This window comes from Arvicola amphibius, chromosome 3 (genome assembly GCF_903992535.2).
Source record: "Arvicola amphibius chromosome 3, mArvAmp1.2, whole genome shotgun sequence".
Classification (NCBI taxonomy): Eukaryota; Metazoa; Chordata; class Mammalia; order Rodentia; family Cricetidae; genus Arvicola; species Arvicola amphibius.
In genome coordinates, this window is record NC_052049.1 from 163742510 (window position 1) to 163762880 (window position 20371).

Here is a 20371-nt window from a genome sequence, read left to right on the forward strand (position 1 = left end):
TATTTCAAGGCAAATGCTCTGTGTGTATTTGGATTTCATCAGAAAATTAATTGCTAATTTTCTAATTCTGTAGTTCCCCTCTTTAGCCTTGATTAGGTTAACTAATTTTATATATTAATTATTATGGTCTTTTATCCAAAGAATCTGCTCATAATATGTTTAATCCAATTATTTAATTTTAAAAATTAAAATATTTAATTCTATTATTTGTGGATTACCAACTTATTTTTGAGCTTTTATTTTCCTTAAATATTTTAAAGATTGCTTTTCTCTCTCTTTTAGATTTCTATGCTGCATGCTTGTATGTTCAGTAAAACGCTACAATTTTGAATGTGGTCTGGTTCTAATTTAGAATGTTATTGCTTTGGTTTTTTTTTTTTTTTTAAGATACTTAACAGTTACAATGTATCTATTATTTCTGATTCAATAGTTAATTAAGAGAGATTCCTCCTCCTCCCTCCATTTCTAAAGGCTTGGCTTTTCTACATTTCTATGTTTGTTAGTTATTTGTTGCTTTATTATGCTGCAGCTTTGAATGAAGTTTGTATTATAACAGCTTCTTGGGATTTATGTTTAAAAGACGATAATTTTGTAAATGCACCCATAGCAACCTAGAAAGACACAATTTTCATGATATTGTTGCCATGTTTTGCTTCCCTATTTTCATACGCTTTCCCTGTCAGGGAGCTAAAAAAGCACATTAGAGACATTTGTTATTTTATACTTTCTGTCAGGTTCTCTTTGTATTTCCCGTGATTTTACTTTACAAATGTTGACATTTCGCTATTTGATTACTAATGGTGCAGGATTGTATTGGCTTCATAGTGTGTGATCATCATCAAGGGACGCTCCTACCCTTCAGGCGATGCTTTTGACCCAGAATTTAGTTCTGTCTACTAGCAACATCACAATCGCTAACTTTCCCTACTCAAATATCTGTTCCAGTTAGAATTACTGTTTTAGAAGTGGTGTGGCTACTTATCTGCCCGAGGTCTTGCCTGTATTGTTTGCCCTTGTAGTGGAGGAAGATTTCCTGCAAGTCCTTGGCTTCTCTTCACTCCAACGAAGCTCAGTGTTTCTATCCATCCCAGGTGGGAACCCTGAAGATCCCCTTCCTTTCCTTTTCTCCTCCTTCTTCCTGGTAACTTTTATAGCATTGAGAATAAACCCTTGAATAAGATACAAATCCAAAGCTCCCCCTTTGCCCTGAATAAATAGGTTTATTATAATGCATGCAAAACCAGAAGAAACTAATGTATACAAAAGGAATATATGAATATATAGGCAAAACTGGATAAAAGAAAATTACTTGAGCATAGATTGCTAGTAACATACCTTAAGCATTTTATTAGCATCTGTTTATTACACATAATAATGGGTCTCATTATGGTACCTTCATACATGTAGAAAATGTATTTTTATTACATTTTCCCCAATTACCTTCTCTTGTTCCCCTGATAATCCCACGGAACCTGTTCCTCTTCCTACCTACTCCTCCTACTTTCAAGTCTTCATTGGTCTGTTTATTTATTTTGGTGCCCCAATTAGTGTCATAAGAATTGTTCACAGGGTCCTGGGTGGGGGATTATTTATTGTAGCACTAAAGAAAATATCTTCCTCTGCTTTTGACCATTAAATACCTAAAGATGCTCAGGGAGAGGCCTGGCTCATTATCTGCAGACAGGTCTTCTTGAGGGAGTCTTAAAGATCCTTTCTTCTCTGTTCTCATCCCTATGGCAATCATGTTGACAGGCCTAGTCTTGCACAGGTCTTGTATGGCGAATCCCAACTACTATTTGATTAAGCCTGCAACTTTGATGCTATGTTTAAGAAGCAGAATTCTGGGGCTGGAGAGATGGCTCAGTGGTTAAGAGCTTTGCCCGCTCTTTCCAAAGTTCCTGAGTTCAGTTCCCAGCAACCACATGTGCTCACAACCATCTATATTGAGATTTGGTGCCCTCTTCTGACCTGTAGCGATACATGCAGGCAGAACACTGAATACATAATAAATAAATATTTTCAAAAAAGCAGAATTCTTTCTCACTCCTTTCCTTCAAAACTGATTCTTACTTTTTTCCCTATTGTCAGTGAGGTTCTCTAGCCTTGGAGGAGGTGATATCAAGTCCATTTTGGCTGAGCATTCAAAAGTCATTTATCCTTAGCACTTTGACCACCTATATGCCTCTGCAATTAAAACTGACCACTGCAAAAGGAAAGTTCTTTGACCAGAGCTGAGAGTAGCACTAAACTATGACATAGACATAATTATTTAGGCAACAACATGATGGACAGACACATCCTGTCTATTTTGCAAAATGACAGCTCTATCACGAGGGCCTATGACTTCCCCAGCTTTGGATACTTGTGACTTTGCCCTGTGGAAAAGGTCTGATCAGAGAACAGAACTCCCATTACTGACTTTCACTACTGAATCAGTGGGCACTCCTTTCCCTGCTCCTCCCTAGTGCAGACCTCAGGGTCTACAGCTTTGTAACACACTTGAAACAAAATGGAAAGCAGACCCTGTGGGGGAAAGGGGTAAGTGAAGAGATGGGGTAAGGACAGGGTAGAGAGGAGGAGACCGAGCAGGGAGATTAATGAAAACTGTGTGAAAAAATCTAAAAAGAAGCCGGAAAGTGGGTAAGCTAATGAAAAATTAAAATAAAACAATGAAAAAAGTTCTTAAGCAGAAATAGGCAGATAAAGTTGCTCCCAGAGACTATAGAGTCTTACACGAGTCCTGCCTCTAGAGAACACTGAAGAACACAGCTCACTGAGCCCGGGCTTTCTGGCACAGTTGCATCCAAGGCTCAGGTAGGATTCTCAAAGCAGCTTTTCCTCAGTTGCTGTTTGGCTACCATCTCAGGTTGCATGTGGTAACATGATAGTGGCATAGCACATTGATAAAAACCCAGAGACAGATATTGGGGTTCAACCTGAAGGTCAGAAAAGCAAAACAGTCTGCTACTGGCTCTTACCTCTACCTCAGTCTGAAGTGGTGACCCTGCCTCCAGAATCTCAGAATGAGACTGTGTGAGAGCTGTCTGCTCTCATCTTATATTCCTCTCTAGTGCTGGGCTTAAAGGTGTGCACCACTACCGCCCGGTTTCTACGGCAAACTAGTGTGGCTACTGGGATTAAAGATATGTCACCAGTGCCTAGTCTATAAGGCTGACCAGTGGGGCTGTTTTACTCTCTGATCTTCAGGCAAGCTTTATTTATTAAAATACAAATGAAATATCACAACATAGTGGGAATAAACTTCTACCATCCTCCCTTCAGGATTAAGTGCAGAAATTTAAATAAAATTTTGTTTCTTTCTCTGGGGGCCTTAACATGTTCCTGCATCCTATTGGCTCTGGTTCTTTCATGTGACCATCTCTCAGCCAATCACTGTAGCCTGGAGAATGAGATATACAGAATATACTCAAGTTATATGTTTACATTTACATCTGGGCATTGGCTCATCTAAGAATACATGGACCACAGAGATGGGGTGGTTTGAGAGGAAAATGGGGGTGCATCACCAGCACAACAGCAAACAGATAGTGGGAGACACAAAGCTTCTGAGAGCATGCCTCGTCTGCCCAAGCAGCTCTGAACTTCTAGATATAAAACCAGATTGAAAGAAATAATAAGATACCAGGATACTGTCATTTCTGGAACACATTTTAGGGGGCAATGATATACTAGTCACAGAAAAATCAGAGATGTATCGTGATTGAAGTGCTACCTCAGTCTTTATAGTCTTTGCAATCATTTAGCGATATCTTCCCAGGGGAAACCAATAGAGGAGAGATGGCGTCTTACTCAGTCTGGCTACTGCTGGCAATTTTGAGAGACATTGTTTTGAAAACCTATTTATTATATGTGTTGAGAAACTACAAATTGCTCTCAACATTTTTCCCCCTCCGGAGAAGTGTGAAGTGCTCTGGAGGCTGCCAACAAAATGTCAAGCTGGCCAACAGACAGAGCAGAGGCTTGATTGTTTCCTGGTGACTTACTTTCCATCTGCATCTGATTGGCTGACCCGAGCAGAGAGAGGGTAAAGGAATGAAGTGCTGAGCGAGCATCTTGCTAATGGTTTCTCTGGGAGACTTGCCATCTTCGTCATTGTAATTCTAAGGGGAACACCCATAGCTTCAAAGACATTGGCGTGTCTCTGCTTGGGTAGCAAAACTTAGCGAGGGAAAAGAGACCTCAGCACAAATTTCTCTGGGCATCTTTTATTAACAGACTTGGGCCAACTAAGTGATTCTTCGAAAGATTTTCAAGTTTCTACGCAGGCAAATAAAATTATTAGTCATAAAATATTCATCATGATTTTTGCCTATATTTTGGGGCAAATACGTAACAGTGATGTTGTGCCAGGGCTGTGATCTGGTAGTACTGGATGCAGAGAGCCCTGGTACATAGACTACATAGCAAAGCAGCAGAGGCATGAGGAGAGGCAAGATGAAGCTGTTAAATACAGGAGCTTCCAGGGAAACAGGGTCTCACTGCCAGCTAGAGCAAATATTTAGGCAGTGACGGAACAGGGTCATAGTAAACACTTGGTAGATGGGACTCATGCTTTTAGGGCAGTTTTTTTTCTTGAGATCATGAAGGGTAACAGTCCCTGGGTTGAATTATTTGTCCTTTGTGCTGTTTTTGCAAATTAAGTTCACACAATGCAATACTTTTTGGGAGGTTTGTGTACCGAAAAGTCAAAGGTCATTCCCATGGTGCCATGGTCTTCTAAAGGACCAGTTTGCAAACTCTGATGGCCAAGACGGAAATGAGAAGCCAAGAATGCTGGCATCTTAGCTGACTCAGAACTCTGAGGGCCCCCAGCTTAATTTCTCTTTCCTTCTTTCTCATGTCCCATGTGCTTCGATGTAAAGGTCCAGAAACTTCTTGTCTGGGCATTGTTTCTCTCAGAAAAGGCCTGAGTGGTGGGCTGAAAAGGGGAACTGTTCCAGGTGTTCTAAATCCCTGCTCTTCTATTTTGGGTCCATTCTCTTGGGATTACTTTCCCTCTACTTTGGAAGTGCTAGAAGAGAAGTCTCCCAGAAAGCTTAGTTTCACCCTCACTTGGTTCAGCCTAGGTGCTTGGTAACCAGAGTGGACCTGGGGACCCCATAAAGGAGAGAAAGGAGAAGACAAGCAGGGTGACTTTCAGAAGTGGCTTCGGAACTATTGGTGTCCTTGCTACAGAAAAATCCAGTCCCTTTCCACCATCATGCCTAGAATACAGACTGGTCAGCCTGACATCACGACTCCCATCTTTTCTCCTAAGCCTTTGCTACTCACAAGTAGAGCATGGAGAACAGGCAGGCAGATGGGGCAAGACAAGGCAAAGGATGTGATGCCATTGGTGCGTTCAGGATGGGGGATGGGAAGGCGGCTGAGGCCTCTGATGCTCGGCTGGGGCCCTTGGGGTCATGATATTACAAAAGTCATAGTAGAGAAACAGCAATCCTGAAGATTCTTTGTTGAGGGATGTGGGGGCAGCAGAGTGCCAGCAAGAGCCTAGTGACTGCTGTAGTCAGCGGATCAGTCCGTCTTTCTGGGCTTTTCACTGACAAGCCCACCCAGAGGTTCTACTTTGGTGACCACCATTGAGAAGAGCATGCTGTTGGCTCTTCTTGTCTCAGGGGGTTGTGGGCCAGTGACAGAGGAGGGACAAGCCCCAGCTTCCTCCCTCAACAACGTCAACTAGAGGAAGATGAAAGCGTAAAGACTAGCGAAGGTTGATTTAGAGTCCTCAGGCAAATCATGGCCAGGTCAAAGTTTTCACGTTCAGTCATGAGTGCTGTGGAGATACAGAAGTCAAGAGAAATGGATTTAGAAGGAAAAAGTGGCTCCTTACTTGCTGGCCCATTTCACAAAGAGAGCACAGAAGGTGCATAGATTTCAGAAGATGAGGCATGCTGTACAAACAATGAAGAAGATAATTTCCAGAAAATAAGGTGCTTCCACCTCCCACCCTCCGCCTATCTTTAGCACTTTGGAGATGGGATGTTAACGTGCTCTTGGTTTCTGAGTCGTGGGAAGGAAAAACAAACTGGTGAAAACAAATAGTGAGAGAAGAGGAAGACCTTGAGACACAAGTCAGCCAGGGCTCTCGCCCACATTCGAGGACTTTTACCCGTACTGCTGTGCTGTAGGATGGACGTCTGCATTTAAAGGCTGGCTTTCCACAGTTCTGTGGTTTTTATATCTACACATGGCTCCATTCTGAGCAGAAGAGCTTCTCTTTTCCAAACAATGAGAAGTTCCAAACTGTATCTGAGTCTGGCCAATTTTTATTGTGAGGGGGAGGGGATTATCTCGAAGGAGTCTGGGGACCACTGTCAGGTCAATTAGTGTCATTCACCTTTGCTCCCTCTGCGCAATGGGTGATCACAGATGATGTTGGAGAAAATGCAGCCAGTACTGTCCTTTCTTAGGTAGATCACTTTCTCCCCAGTAAGAAATCAGGTTGAGCAAGCCATGGGGAGCAAGTTGGTAAGCAGTTTTCCTCCATGGCCTCAGCTTCAATGCCTGTCTCCAGGTTCCTGCTCTGCTTGAGTTCCTGCCTTGAGTTCCCTCAATGATGGACTTCAAACTGAAAGCCAAATAAACCCTTTCCTTTCCAAGTTGCCTTTGGGCATGGTGTTTTATGACAGCGATAGAAAGCAAACTGATACATCAGAGCAAGGAACAAGTGGCCCATGTTGAGTGGGGGGAGGAGACAAAAGTCTACAGGTTGACCTCAACCACACTGGCCCAGATCCACAATACTGACTGGAATTGCCCTGAGATGCACAATCAATTATTCTTTTTGAAATTGTTGAGTTGTCTTAAAGAATCAGAAATTCATATCAAATACCAATAGACCTATAGATACTACACAGTGTCGTTCATGATGAACTTATGACTGGTTGAGGGCAGATATTATTTGCAGATGTGGTGATGTTTAACAGATTACTAGAAGCAAGTGCATGAAAATGAAACATTTAAACACATATCATTTCCTCCCTCTCTCCATCCTTTCTTCCACTCTTTCCTCGTCTTTGGTTTGCTTGTGAACTTTCATCTTCCACAGAAAAGCAATGATTTCTGAGTCATCTGCTTCATAGTCTGGCCACAGTCTTGTAAAAGAAATACTGATATATTGGTAGACAGAGAAGACAGAGAGGTGATATCACATACCCACCATCCACCCACTCCCCACACAAGCATTTTCTAGAACTTTATTCTGCATTCTCTTATGATCCTGACAGACACGGTTTTTGGTTGCTTCTGTCTTGTTGAGACACAAGGAGTTGCTGCTAGCAATACCACCCAGAACAACACATCTCTCTGCAAAGGTAGCTCGAAAAACAGCATGTCTGCCTTGTTCTCTGTTTGTGTTTTTCTTTTTTTATTAGTTAATTGTTTTTTCATTTATTTTACATCCTGACAGCAGTTTTCCCTCTCTTATATTCTCCTGTTCCCTTCCTCAGGCTCCCCTCTATCCTCCCTCCTATCCACTTCTCCTCCAACTCCTTTCAGGAAGGAGTAGGCCTCCATGGGTACCGACATAGCCTGGCACATCAAGCTGAGACAGGACAAACTTGTAGCTGTTGGTCCAGAGTCCATGAACTCCCATGAGCCCACATCAGCTGTCTCTGTGGGTTCCCCCTTCATGACCTTGATCCCCTGCTCATGCAATTTCTCCCTGTCTCTTCAACTTCCAGGACTCCTGGAGCTAAGCCCAGTGCTTGGCCCAGTGCTTGCCCCTGAATCTCTGCATCTGCTTCTACTAGTTACTGGATGAATACTCTTTTATGGCAATGGGGTAAGTCACCAATCTGATCACAGGGGATGACCAGTGGATTCCTGGGGTTTCCCTGGCACCAGGTTTCTTCCTAACTCCCCTATCAAGACATCTCTTTCATTATTCTTCCCCCTGTCCAGCCCCCAACACACCCAAACAGATCCCTCATGTTTCCATCCCCCCTCAGTTTATCCAGGAGATCTCTTCTATTTCTCTTCCCAGGGAAATCCATGCATCCCTCTTTGGGACCTCCTTGTTACCTAGCCTCCCTGGGGCAGCATATTGTAGCTTTTATTTTATACCTGGTGTCCACTTATGAGTGAGAACATACCATGTTTGTCTTTCTCAATCTGGGTTACTTCACTCATGGTGATTTTTTTCTAGTTCAATCCATTTGCCTGCAAATTTCATGATGTCATTGTTTTTTACAGCTGAATAATACTCCATTGTGTAAATGTACCACATTTTCTTTATCTATTCTTTGGTTGGGAGGCATCTAAGTTGTTTCTAGGTTCTGGCTATTATAAGTAACACTGCTCTGAACGTAGATGAGCAAGTGTCCTTGTGGTATGATTGATCATCCTTTGGGTATCTGTCTAAGACTTGTATAGCTGGATCTTGAAGTAGACTGGTTCCTAATTTTCTGAGAAACTGGAAAATCAATTTCCCAAGTGACTGTACAAGTTTTCACTCCCACCAGCAGTGGAGGAACATTCCCCTTACTCCATATCCTCTCCAACATAAGCTGTCATTAGTGTTTTTGATCTTAGCCATTCTGACAGATGTAAGATGGAATCTCAGAGTCATTTTGTTTTGCATTTCCAATTCTTTAAGCGTATCTTGCTCATTTGAGAGTCTTCTGCTGAGAATTTTCTGTTTAGATCTGCACCCCATCTTTAATTAGGTTATTTGGTATTTTGGTGTTTCTTGAGTTCTTTATATATTTTTTGTGATCAGCCCTCTGTCAGATGTGGGGTTGGTGAAGATCTTTTCCATTCTGTAGGCTGCTGTTTTGTTTTATTGACCATGTCCTTTGCCTTACAGAAGCTTCTCGGTGTCAGGTGGTGCTTTGAGTCAGGCATAGCAGCTCCTTACCATAGCCACAGTGGATATAGGAGAGGATGCCTCCAACTGACTCCTTTAGGGCAGGCCTTCCCTCTCTCAGGCACAGAGAGTCTATGTCAGGGACTGAGTGTAAGAACATGCTGAGGTGGCTGGATGGTTTAAGTCCCTTTGGTCATGTGTTCAGGATGCTGAGATATAAAACATCATCATGACAGCAAACAGCACATTTGAAGAAACAGGACGGCTTGTGTCCTGTGGTCAGAGGCACTAAAGAAAGCAGGCAGACTGTAGACCTTGACAGTGTGTAGCTGTGGCTGGGTCTACATCAGGGCTCCCCTGTGTCTCCTCCAATGGTCTGTCTTTGGATGAAATTTCATTACAAATTGAAAATTATTTTTCAGGCATAAGGGCCTACATCTACCTGATTGCATGTGTCATCTTGGATCTCATTGTTGTTCTTGGAGTAAAGACCTCTTTTGCTTATTTTAATTTCCCCCAGTATTTCCTCATCCTGGAGAAGCTCATTCTACCATTTTATGTGCACCCTTTCACACCACCTTCCACGTGTTTATTCAGATAAGTCTGTCTTAAAAATATAGACTGCAGTGTGTGTTTTTATTTACGCAAATGTTTCTGTGCTATAGACCTCATTCTGTTGTTTATTTTTCCTACTCAGTCTGTTTTATAGATTTATCCATCTCACTGTACAAAAAATCCAATTCATTTTCATTCCTCCTCCAGGATATCATTCCATTATGGGTAAATGCCACAATTATTTTTCCAGACAGAGGGAACACTAGGTTGTTTTCTTTTCTGGTTATCGCAAACAACACAGTGGTGAGCATTCTTGCTGCTTCCTCGGGGTCCTTGGGCTTGTGTCAGAGTTTCTTCCAGATAAATGTCCAAGTCTAAAGCTACTTCCTGCCACTCCCTCTGCCCACAGTGACTCCAGATATGACAGTGCCGTTTGCTCTCCCTCGAGACTGAACTAGATTGCAATTGCTTAATTTTGGTTAATAAATGGGTGTTTTGTGTTGATATCAGCTCTTTTGTGTTCCATTAAAAGACAAGCGACTAATATCCAAGTGGTTGAGACCACTGGAGGAAACATGGTGTTTTAAAATTGTCTTTGAGTTCTCTGATAATAATGAAGCTGAGCATTTCTTCATATATTTTAGATTTCTTTTATGTGATTTTCCCCAAGTTCATTTGTCTCCCCCCCCCCTTTGCTTGTTGGCATTTTAGAGAAAATGAAGAATTTTACTTGGAAATCACAATGTATTTAGCTGTATTATTGGCATATAGGCTATTTCTAGTTTGATGAAACAGAAGATTGATTTATTATTTGAAAAATCTATCAATACAATTTGCCTTAGTAGTAGACCAACTAAAGGAATGGTTTCGTCTTACTAGGGAAGAAGAAACATCTGGCAAAATTCAAAAGTGCTTTTGGATGAGACTCTCAGGAAACCAGGAGCAAAGTAGTGTCTCCTCAACCTGAGGTAACAATTACTAAAAATCAACAAACATCAACAGCAGGCATGCCAGCCATAGTGGCTTCTGCTGGTGATCCTGGCATTCTGGAAGTCATCTTAGGAGGGGCACAAATTCAAGGGCAACCTGGATTGTATAGTGAGTTCCAGTCGCCAGGACCTCTTGTGTGTGTGGGGAAGTATCCCCCTAAAGAAAAATGAGAAAGGAAAGAGACAAAAAGAAAATAAAAGCTTGCAGATAGTGCGATATTCAGTGGTGGAAGAGTAAGTCCCTTCTCCCCAGCTTAAAAAGAACAATGCAAAAGGCATGATCATTCAGGAGCTGCCCGTTCCTCCTCCTCCATGCATTCTTCCCTCCTTTTCTCTTTTATTCCCTCCCCTCCTTTTCCTCTATCCTCCTTTCTCCCTCCTTCCTTCTTTTCCTGATAGGATTTTGCTGTACAGGCCAGGCTAGCCTTGAATTCCTGGTCTTTCTGCCTCAGACTTGCAGTGGCTGGGGTCTGAGCAGTCCACAGTCACACCTAGCTCTTGGACTAATTTTATCATTGCCAGTGTAATAAGGTAGGAAAAAGAAATGAGGCCTATAGACTTGGGAAGATGCCAAGCTGTGTGTGTAGATGCTATAACTATCTCCATAGAAAATAGCCAAGAATCTATGAAAATGTTCTAAGAACTTAGAAATGATTTCCTTGGCTTGAAGAACACAAGGTCAATAACTAAAATTAACTTGTATTTCGCTAGAATCAGAAGCTTCAGAATTGACATTAAAATGCTATCTGAAGTTTTATCAAAAGTATAAAGTTATTTATATGGAAATTAAGAAGTAGGAGAAAATAAAAACACACAATAATCATATGCTTATTTTTTTTCAGTATGTTGAAAATTATTGCTGGAGGAAATTTAAAAGGTTTAAGAAGTGGAACAATGTTCTGTATAATGAATAAAAGGAGTCAATATTATTAAGATGTCAATTCTTTTGAAACGGTTCTATAGCTCTAATGCAATCCCCATCAAAATCCTAAGAGTTTTTTTTTTTTTTGTTAAAACTCAGAATGTTATTCCACAACTAAGGGATGTAGCACATATAGATGAGAAAACATTTTACAGTAAAATAAGAACAACTGAGGCTCTCAATATCTGATTTCCAGAACTGTGAGGAAAGAAGAGTAGGTGTGTAACTCAACTCAGGGGATAAAGAGTCTAAAAATAAACCTGTGCATGTCAACTGATTTTCAAGAAAAGTGCTGTAATAGTTCAATGTAGAAAGACTCGGCTCTGCAATAAACGGAACTGGACTGGCTGGGTTGGTAGTCACAGTGAAATGCTTTAATCTCAGTCTTGTGCTACTGATAAGACATTAGCACTAAATGGATTGTAGATTATTTTTAATAAAGGACAAATAAACACAGAATCTTTATGATCTTGGATGAGGCAAGGGCTTCCTAGCTGATACACAAAGAAGCAGGAGCGTTATGAAGCAGAAATCTGTAATATATTCAACTTAATAAAAATTAAAACCTTCTGTCCTTGGAAAGACTCTCCTTAGGAAATGAGGGCACACGTTTCCGGCAAGGACAAGATGTTTGTCAATTATTTATTGGTGACAAGATTTACAACTAGTATTCATAAAACCTTTCCAACTAAGTGTTAAGAATCCAAACAGCCCAATTAAAACATGGGCAAAAGGTTTAATAAGATTCCTTGGCTGTCTATCAAAGGGGGTAGACTAGGTAAATAGCCATGTTGAAAATGATTAGCATCTTTTATCCTAAAAGGAATTTTACTGATTTGTTATCATGCTGGTATTATTTAGGTAGTCATATTATTGAGATGTCATGAGTGTGGCTTCTTTGTCATAGATAGAAGACATTTTCTCCAAGCAGATGTCCTGATCTTCTGGCTCCGACAAGCTTTCTGTCCTCTCTTCCTTGATGCTCCTTGAGCCTTAGGCGTAGGGGCTGTGCTGTAGATGTTATCAGTTGGGGCTGGAAACCCCAGTCAGTTGTTCTCTGAGTTTTGCTCAGTTAACCAGTTGATGGGTTCTGTAAAAGCTCCCTGGTTAATCGCCTTCTCTGTGGGTCTAAGGATAAGCATTTAGAATGAAGTTTGAAATTCTATTGGTTTGTGAAAGTGTCAGTAACAGGTTCTCTCTTCCGGTGTTGACATGACAAAGTGGACGTGGGAATTCTCGCAAGGCCCCTCTCCAGGTGAAGAGCTACAGGCAATTAATGGCTGCGTAGAGAGGGAGATTCAGTTTTCTCCAAGGATGAGACCTCTGGTAGATTATCCAATTCAAAATGCTCAGCCCTAAACAAATACACACATGAGCAAAACTAAATGGACTCGGAGGGTTTTATATGCATACGTGTGTGTGTGTGTGTATGCATGCATATGTAAATATAGCAATGATTAAGAAAGGTCAGGAATTTGACAGGGCGAAGAAGACACAAGAGAAGTTTGGCACAGGGAGAGGGAGGGGTGGAAGGAATGGAAGCAAAGCATTCATGTGTAAAATTCTGAAAAATTTTAATTAGAAGATAAACTCAAAATAAAACAGTGAGATATGATAGTAGCATAGCTAACTTTTAAAAGACTCACAATGTCACTGTCAAAGAGAAAGCAGTGCAACACACAGCTTGAACCCCTGTGAGTGGCTGGCATGAGAACAAGATGCTATGGTTGCTTCGGAAGATAGTTTGATGGTTTTCTTTTTATAAAGTTAAATGCCTACCAATATCTTGCCTGTTTAACACAGATAAAATCTAAAAATAACCCAATTGTTCACTAACAAGTGAATGAGAAAGTGGGTTGTGATATAGCCATACAATAGAGTATTATTGCTTAATAATGTAGACAGCCATATAGATGGATATTAAAATTATCATGCTCAGTGAAAGAAGCCAGAGCTCAAAGACAATAAATATACTCTGTACTTCCACCTCATGACATTCTAGAGAAAGTCCAACTGTAGGAATGGATATGGAATCACATTAAGTAAAGCAAGAAGTTGAGGCTGGAGTCACAGGGAGCTGTCTGGGCTGATGAAAATATTCCGGTATCTTCTGTGTGGTGGTTAAAGTTTGCATATCATTTGCAGAGACCCATCAAAATATGTATTTTAAGATGAGTAAAATTTTACATGTTGGCTAGACTTCAATAAATCTCATTTAAAATAGGATAGTGTTTATGGCATTGGTTTAACCGTTGCCACATTGCACAGTGGGTGAAGTCTTAGGATGATTGGGGTGTGGTGGAGTGCTGTGAAGGAAGGGGGGCACTCTGGATCACAGTATCTACCTCTACAGCAGGTCCTAGCACCTATGCGGTGATGTCATGGTTTTTACTGGAGCCTCCATCAGTGACTTGAGAGCCACACTTGAGCACAAGTGAAAGCTTCAGCTTTTCTGGTGAAAGTTGCCCTGTTCTATCAAAATTTAAGTGGAAGGATGTTAGTGATTCTATGGAGAGAAAGGAAGAGTGTTCTGGAAGGTGGGTCAGGGTGTAGCTGATTCGGGAGCACTTGCTGATCATCAGAGCCCGCCTGATTCAGGACTCTGTGATCCATCAGGACTATGCTAGGGGCTTTACTCTGCTTCTAATTTCAAGAACACCACACCCTAGAAATGCAAGCAGACAGGCAATTACCATAATGCTCTTAGCAGGTGCTGTAATGTAAGATGTGGGAGTCTCGCAGAGGGCTGGGCTCTCTTGAGCCCCAACAACTTCACCTATTAAATTAGAGCCATAACAAGAGCCACCTCCTAAGATTACTGTGCAGAATTAATGGCATACCTAAAACCGTGTTCTTGGACTACATACGGCACACATTGCAAATGGAGCGGGCATTCATGAATGGCTTGTTTTTGATTCCTGCTTAGCCTTACCTTTACCAAATGGAGGGTGGCTTGTGTCTAAATAAACTAATCATAATAATAGCTGCCAGGTGCTGTGTAAACATTATACAGTTTAATCCTTATAATCGTCACGCAGGGCCCACACTGTCAGCCCCATTTCTCCGCAGGAGAAGAGTGAAGGTTCTCAAGGTTATGGAACTTGACGAAAGTCACCCAGCCAGTGAGCGTGAGTGCTCGTGGAAAGCATCAAAAATGCAGGACTGCGGTCATTTTGTTTCATCTTTGCTAGATTCGTGCAGGCTTGGCTATACTTCTGTTTTTATGAAGGGTTGCAAATCCACATTCTTATAGGAGCTGACAGATGACGCAAAAGAGGGAGCTGTTTGGAGAGTAGCCTTGTGGGGAGCAGAGTGGCAGGGAGCCAGGGTTGCCATACCCAACACCCTACCTACTCCTGCCATGTCCAGCCTCTCTACTCCCACCTCACCATCCACCCAACTTCAAGTTGTCTCCTCCTCCTCCTCCTTTCCTTCTTCGCCTTCCTCTTCTTCCTCCTCCTCCTTTCCTTCCTTTTCTTTGTCATAACCCAGTGAATCCAGTTTATGTTGCCCAACTGCTCCTAGGCCTGGAGCCTGAGCTAAAGTGTGGTAGATCTATCAGGGTTCACACCATTAAAAAAAGAGTGACGCTCCCCCTTCCAAAAGCTTTCAAAAGCCAATATATTCTTTGACAGCGGTAGGATTTCGTGCCTCCCTCTCCCACTCCAAGCTGAGAGTTTGTCTCCCCTGAGCTCGCACAGATTTGTGCACGCTGTCACATTCTCTGTGTGTTTATAGGTTCAACTGTCCTATGGTGTCCAGAAAATATTATATATGATTTTTAATATTTCCACCACTCTGGCTCTTAATTTTTGCTTCCTCCTCTTCCTCTAAGATTCTTGAACTTGGGTGTGTGCATGATATATACATCTCATTGAGCTTTGAACATTTCAGTCTCTTATCTCTGCATATTTGTAAGCTGTGGGTCTCTGTGTTGTTTAGTTGCCATCTATTCCAAGAAGAAGCTTCTCTGAAGAGAGGTGAGTGGTGCCCTGATCCATGGGTAGAACGGTCAGTCATTAAGAGTGTTTAAATACATTTAGCAGGACAGCAGTAGCTCAGCACCAGGGCCCATCTAGTCACAAGATCTCAGTCCTGTCAGCAGTGCAAGTACGTGTTCCATCTTATGGAGTGGATCCAGTCCGAATGTTGTTCACTCATATCAAATTTGTGCCTCTATCACGGAAGTGGCTGTATCTTGTCAGGGCAGTAATTACTAGAGCTTGTAGGGTTTATGTCTGGGTGACAGCGCTGGCCTCTTTTCTACTTACACGGTGTGCATAAGCACCTTCCAGCACCGTGACAGCTAGCCAGTGGGACTGAGCTTCCAGGAAAGTACCAATTAGATTCTCCCTTGTCTTATATGACTGAGGTAGGTAGTCTTTTCAACAATAGGGTCTTGCTGTCAAGTTCTGGAGGGTAACCAATAGCATTGAAAGTAGCCTGTAATGTTTCGGGGCCTATGGGACTCCATCTGCAAACAACTCAAAATTGCCCACTTTGAGAGAAAGAAACGGACACCTAAGCCCAGGCGACATTCACAACTTCAAAAGCAACCATTCCGACAATAACCTCTCCATAACCTGTGGAAGTCAAGATGTCAAAGACACAAAGCAAAGAGCTAATCCTAAAAGCTGTAAGGGAAAATGAGCCACTCCACTCCAAAGGCACACACGTCAGACCTCAGCAACCTGAAAAGCCCAGAAACCATGAAATAGCGCCACTAGCATTGTACACCCGGCAAAACTGTCTTTTTAAGTTGATGAAGAAATAGGGACATTTTATGAGAGTTCATAGCTACTGTGCCAGCATCACGGAAGGTTTTCCCTTCTTCCTGCACTGAAGGAAGCCTTTACAGCTGGAGCCATGTTCAGCTGGGCTTCTCTTTGATTTACCACCGCCTTTTCTTCTGTTCTTTCCAGACATCCTGTCACAGCCTTTGTGAGTTTTTAAAGTGTGTCCTCCATTTCCTCCCTTGGAGTAGAGTCTACTGTCTCTCCTCCTTCACTGGCCCACAAGGAGGTGGCTTCTACTCCATCATCTCAAAGGGATGCCGTCCACTTTTATCTGCCTTATTTATTTGATTCTGTTTCTGAAGTCTCTATAAAGGTTTGTAAATTTCATCTTTTAGAAATCAGCCAACTCTTTGTTATATGATGTTTTGTATTTTGTAGTGTCTATTGGTTTTTAGTATGTTGGTGTTTACATTTCAATTTTCAAGAATTTTTACTGGCATGTGTTCATTGGATATAACAGTATGTTTCATAATGGCATCCAAATATATCATGTATTTTGAGCTTATTAACTCTTTGCTCCTAGCCCTGCTCCCCTTCCCTACTCCCATTAGCCTGGTTTCTCAGACAGCCCTTCATGTGAAATCATATGCATGAAATCTAATGTACACATATGACATGCGATGTTTGTTTTTCTGGGTTTGACTTATTTCATTTAATACAATGATTTATAGTTTTATCTATTTTACTGAAAATGAATAATTTTGTTCTTCTTTATGGCTGAATAAAACTCCACTGTGTGTATACACGTTTTTCTCTCTTAGTCTGTTGGCACCTAGACTGAATTTATAAATTGTTTCCCGTTAATAGTACTAAATAAACATTATGTGCAAATAGCCTTATATTATGCTGATTTAGAATTTGGGGAAATTTTTCTAGGAGTAGTATAGCTGGAGTGTATGATAATTCTATTTTTGATTTTCTATGGTGCTTTAAATTTATTCTTGAGAATTTCATACACTCATACGATGTATTTCGCTCATACTCATGCCCACTCCAATTCGACTGGGATACTCCTCTCCACATCCTCCTACCAACTTCTTGTCCTTTTCTTCTTCTTTCCTTATGACCCACTGGGTCCAATTACTGCATCCTGTATATGTATGGTATGGAAACAACCACTGGAGTGTGGTTCGCCAGTCAGGAGCCACATCCTTAAAGAAAGCTGACTCTCTAACCATCAGTGACTGCCAATAGCTCCTCCGCTATGGTTGGGTTCTCTTGTGGGTCCTCATATAGGCGGAGACAGTCCCAAGTGCTTTGCTGTTCACGTCCATTGACTGATTTTTTTTTGTTTTGTTTTTTGTCTTTTGTTTTTCGAGACAAGGTTTCTCTGTAGCTTTGAAGCCTGGCCTGGAACAAGCTCTTGTAGACCAGACTGGCCTTGAACTCACAGAGATCCGCCTGCCTCTGCCTCCTCCTGAGTGCTGCTGGTGCGTGAGCCACCACCGCCTGGCTCCATTGTCATTTTTTAAAGTCCTTAGCATTCTGTTTGACATCATGTCTCACTGTCAAGGGGCCACTCTTGGATCTCTTATGCAATAACTCATTATCTACATCTTTTCCTTCCCGCAGAGAAAGAATGTTTCTACCTATGTTCTCTTGCCTGGGGTTGAGGCAGAGACAAGATTTCCAGGGTGAGGTAGGCCTTTTAGGGATTATGCATCAATGATTATCTGGGTTTGTGATCTGTTGTCTGACATTTGAGGGTTTCATTCTATAGGTGTTGTGTCTGAAATTCAACCCAGTGAACACCTACGGTGGAGTAAATGAAAGGGGGTGATGCCTGTCCTCAGACTCTGCATCCTTAATGAAGCTTGGAACAGCTTCCTTAACCACTACCAGCCTCGGGGTTCAAATGAAAATCAAAGATGAAATGTCAGACTGACTCAGTGACTGAAGATTTTATCCGGCTGCAGAACTGTTGGTGATGCTTGAGAAAAGGACACAAGGACTTGACTCGCTTCTTATAATGCAAATAAAACCTCGCAAGTTTAGACTGGGAAAAGCGACTGCCTAAGAAGGCACAGGGCTGTGTCAGATGAGTGCTAGATTTGCCTTCTCCCACCAGTACTCAAGCTGTGTCCCCAAGTGTAGTCTTAGGTAGCTCTGCAAGGTCAGTTGAGGGATTGGCGGTGCAGCTTCCAGTCCTGGCCGTTTTCATTAAGTGTTAAAATCTGGAGCAAGTATTCTTGGCTTCAACAACCTCATCTAAGAAACAGGTGAGCTTCCTGGACAAGCTTTTTTATTTTCTCACTACACTTCCTACTTCCTACTTCTGATTTCCTTTCCATATCAGCAAGTCTGTAATACCACTGTTTACAGAGAGAATTAGGAGCTAATTTAGTCCTTCTGACAACGTGGTTGATCCAAATCTGCTTCTTAGAATTGATATTCATGGAAAAGCCAAGCAAATTTAAAAGCTGCTGCCACATTTACAAAATGTTTAATCAAATTTCTTTTGTACACGTCTCATCTAATGACACATATGCTTAAATATTTGTATATAAAATTACTAAATAAGACACTCCTGGTCCTCTGTGTACTTTCTACATTTGAGGTATCTTTTTTTCTGTCTTATTTTCTTAAATATTTCCAAGGGTTTTCATTTTTTTTTTAAGTCAAATCAAATAGATATGATCTTAGAGGAATTGGCAGAGACATCTTTTAAAATGCTCAAAATAGGCAAAATAGAGAAAAAAAATAAAAGAGATAAAGAAAATGCTTTTAGGGATTTACTCAGACCGCACTGAAGGTGAAGAACAGTACGTGTGATGAAATACCTGTAAAAGAAGCACCTGAAGGCGAATTGTCGGTGTTAGGTCAGCATCTGCCTGCCAGGTGGGAAACTACACAGTAAAGCCACCCTCTGCTTTCCAGCTTGAAGCCTTTAAATCCAGCAGCAGTGCCCCAGGGAACTGGGTTTCTCTACCCACCAACTTGCTTTAATTTTCTAGACATGGTACTGAGTGTAGGAGCAAGAGAGCGCCTGTACCGGGATCCTACTCTCCTCACCCTGTGGGAAAGTGATGCCTCCAAATACCAGTGGTATGGTTCTACCTTATGTGAACCAGGAATAACACCGAATGTATTTCTATTTTTGTTTTTGCCGCTTTGAATCTCTTATAAACCATCTGACTTCAGTTAAGCGAGACTGCATAGCATGGGTTTTTAGGAATTCTGGCTTTGTTTCCATATGCTAATGGTTGCTAATTCTCTCTCTTTCTCTCATCTATGGAATGCAGATTTGAAGGGCAACACTAGCCCTTTCTGTAAGAATAATAACAGTACAAATGAAAGTTGGCACTTTGGAGAGAGGGCGGCTGAGTTGGAAATGAGCAGCCGAGGCTGAGAATATAAACTCTGGGATGAAAAGAATGAATTTTGAATATTGAAGACATGTAGAGTAAGATGAGGACAGGGATAGAACACACTGCAGATGGGATCAGGTTTTGAGAAGATGCTAGCTAGGAGAGAGGGTGCGCTGAAGTCAGAGGGAGGAAGAGACTGGCTCAGGGAAGGCAGAGGTGTTTGGTCATACCCTGGGGCCAGGGAGAGGTGCTCAGCTGCGTCCTGAGGCCAGTGAGTGATGCTCAGCTGCATCCTGGGGCCAGGAAGTGGTGCTCAGCTGCGTCCTGGGGCCAGTGAGTGATGCTCAGCTGCATCCTGGGGCCAGGAAGTGGTGCTCAGCTGCGTCCTGGGGCCAGGAAGTGGTGCTCAGCTGCATCCTGGGGCCAGGAAGTGATGCTCAGCTGCGTCCTGGGGCCAGGAAGTGGTGCTCAGCTGCATCCTGGGACCAGGAAGTACTCAGCTGCCTCCTAGGACCAGGGAATGGTGCTCAGCTGCATCCTAGGACCAGGAAGTGGTGCTCAGCTGCGTCCTGGGGCAAGGAAGTGGTGCTCAGTTGAACCCTGGGGCCCTCTTGTTGTCAAGTCCTATTTTGTTCCTGAGGCTCTTCGCTGTTATCTGGAGATGTCTAAGGTTTTCCTCTTTATCTTCCCATTGATGTGTTGAGTTCAGAGCAAGCTTTAATATGGAAGTTCAAGTCTTCAATCCTGGCAGCCATTCTGCTTTCATTTCTTCAGACATCACTCCCCATTATTTCCCACGTCTTTTCCCGTCTCCCTCTTGTTTTTATCGCTATAATTTTATAGTCATTTTCTGGGTAATTTCTTCTGAGTCAACTTGATTCTGGGTCCAGTGGAGTAAACTTCACCCATTGAGCTTATTTATTTAACAATCTCTATGTTTCATTTTTAATATTTCTATTTGGGTTTTTGTCATT